Source organism: Penaeus monodon, chromosome 6 (assembly GCF_015228065.2).
Source record: "Penaeus monodon isolate SGIC_2016 chromosome 6, NSTDA_Pmon_1, whole genome shotgun sequence".
Classification (NCBI taxonomy): domain Eukaryota; kingdom Metazoa; phylum Arthropoda; class Malacostraca; order Decapoda; family Penaeidae; genus Penaeus; species Penaeus monodon.
Genome location: NC_051391.1, coordinates 51,306,357 through 51,308,856, shown reverse-complemented (window position 1 = coordinate 51,308,856; position 2,500 = coordinate 51,306,357). Strand labels below are relative to the sequence as shown.

General features: G+C 28.1%; 1 protein-coding gene across 2 annotated transcripts in view; it reads left to right on the top strand.

Moving 5' to 3' along the window:
• Positions 1-2,500, top strand: part of LOC119574622 — a 16,667-nt gene that overhangs the window by 8,485 nt on the left and 5,682 nt on the right. The window contains exon 1 of one of the 2 annotated variants that reach the window (XM_037921982.1): positions 336-1,000. The exons of the other annotated variant lie outside the window; for it this stretch is intronic. The gene's annotated coding sequence lies outside the window, so the exon portion shown is untranslated. Of the gene's footprint in view, positions 1-335; positions 1,001-2,500 lie in introns of those variants that run through there. 2 annotated transcript variants of the gene reach the window in all.

Sequence of the window (2,500 nt, the reverse complement as noted above, 5' to 3'; positions counted from 1 at the left end):
ATTTAAGCAAGAGCAGTAAGATTTTAACCCCCCCTTTTATGTAAATTTAATGAATGGTTACTATTTTTTGAAAAGCATTTAAGAATTTTGCTCTCTGATTTCAAAGAACTATCAAACGACTTAGCATATAAGATGATGAAAATGTCATTGTATATGTATGCCTTCACTTTGTCATGCTATCGTATATTCTTTTTCTGAACTTTGTTTGTGTTTGTAGTAAATTCTTTTGAAAAGTGAGTGTGTTTGATTTCAGCCAAAAGTTTAATTGTTGGTATCACAAAAATTTATTTGGAAATTGCCTGACATCAATTTTATACTTGTATTATTGAGATTATGATTATTTATTTATTTGTTTATATTATTATCTTTTTTTTCTGTGACTGGGACACTTTATTTTATTTTATGGCATTCTGATAATTGTACTGTTAATTCATATTAGGTCATATGCTTATATACTTTCCTGGTATTGTACTAGAGGGTTTATATTTTGGATGCAGTGAAAGCTTGAAAAAAAATGGATCATCATTATATTTGAAAGGTGTATAAATAGTAATCTTTTCTGTTATTTAGTTCCAATATCATATTAGCTCTTTCTTTTGGAAAAAAAAAAAAAAAAATCTCTCTTCTCACCTATGTATTCCATTTTTATCTTGTCCTTCATTTCTTGCCGTCTAGGAGAGAGAGAGAGAAAGAGAGAGAGAGAGAGAAAAAGAGAGAGAGAGAGAAAACGTAGATTTATGACTGCCGTGCTCCATGAAAGAAAAAATCTTTATAAAAGGAGAGGAATTATTTCACAAAGTTGGAAACAAGAGTAGACTATCTGGTAGTAATATCTCACAGGTTGTAACTGCACTTAAACATGGATTTTTTGTGTTGATCCAAGTGTTTGTGATGATAAGATAAAATGGTTATCAGTTACCTGGGTTGCATGTTTGCATTACTACTACATAGACTAGGTGTACTGTATGCAGGGAGACAAGTCTGTGGATAAATAAGCAAGGTAAGTTTAGTTAAGTAAGTTTACAAGGTAAATTACCTTTTGAAAGGACCTTGCAGACAGTTAAAGGAATTCTTACATGTTAATAAGGATTAGATAACACGAATGAGGCTGTATACAAAGGCTAGAGAACCCATATAGATAAGAAGGGTATTGATTTAATTTTGGATTGAGACAAGAATGTGAGCAACAAGGACAGTCAGTGTAAGCTTTATCAGTAGTATAATGGCCATAAACAAAGGCAGATAAAACCAAAAGGAAAAGGAATGTCAGTGTTAAGTAAAAGCTCAATGATATTAAGGAAGGAAGAAGTGACTCTCCCATTGTAAATAGTTTTAATGGGTATATGGCATTTTATGCTTTTCACTGATAGTAAGGAAATTGTGACCTTCGACTCTGAAATTGATGGTATAAACACGTTTCATATTTGTATAAGGTTCCCAGGTTTTATATACTATATCTTCTATAAATACAAAATATATTATAGTAGACTTGCATGTGAAAGACAAGTTAACGGCTTCAACCTCTGCATCTGTAATATTTATCTACAAATATAAATGTAAATACCTGCGCAGCTCAGCAAGGAAAGCAACAAAAGAATCTAATGACACTAATGTTATATCCATGATATCACATTATATTAAAACTATTTTCATATGAGGCTACTGTATGGTAAATGACTAGAAATGAGAAAATTATATATGTATATGTATATATACATATATATATATATATATATATATATATATATATATATATATATATATATTCCTTTAAACATATACTTCACAATTTCTTCCACAAGAGGCACCTCATGTGATGTTTTGAGCTTTTTTTTTTTCCTTGCAAAATTTTCCCATATCTGGAAAGGTTAAGAATAACAAAATAATGGAATTTGCCTTTCGAAAATGTGGGAATAATGTTGATATTAAAAATGTAGATATTATTTTTGTCAAATGTTTATATCACCACAAATTAAATATTGGGAAAATTAGTTCTTGGCATAAAGAGTTTACCCAGATATTTTATAATATACATATAGGGGAAAAAAATGTGTATATATATACATATATGTATATATTTACACACACACACACACACACACACACAACACACACACACACACACACACACACACATATATATATATATATATATAATATATATATATATATATATATATATATATATATATATTATATATATATATATATATATATATATATATATATTATATAGATATATATATATATATATATATATATATATATATATATATATATAATATATATAATATTATATATATATATTATATATATATATTATATAATATATATATATATATATATATGTATATGTCATATAAATATATATATATATTATGTCTCTCTCTGTCCATTATTTTTCTCTCTCTCTCTCTCTCTCTCTCTCTCTCTCTCTCTCTCTCTCTCTCTCTCTCTCTCTCTCCTCTCTCCTCTCCTCTCCCTCTCCTCTCCCTCTCCT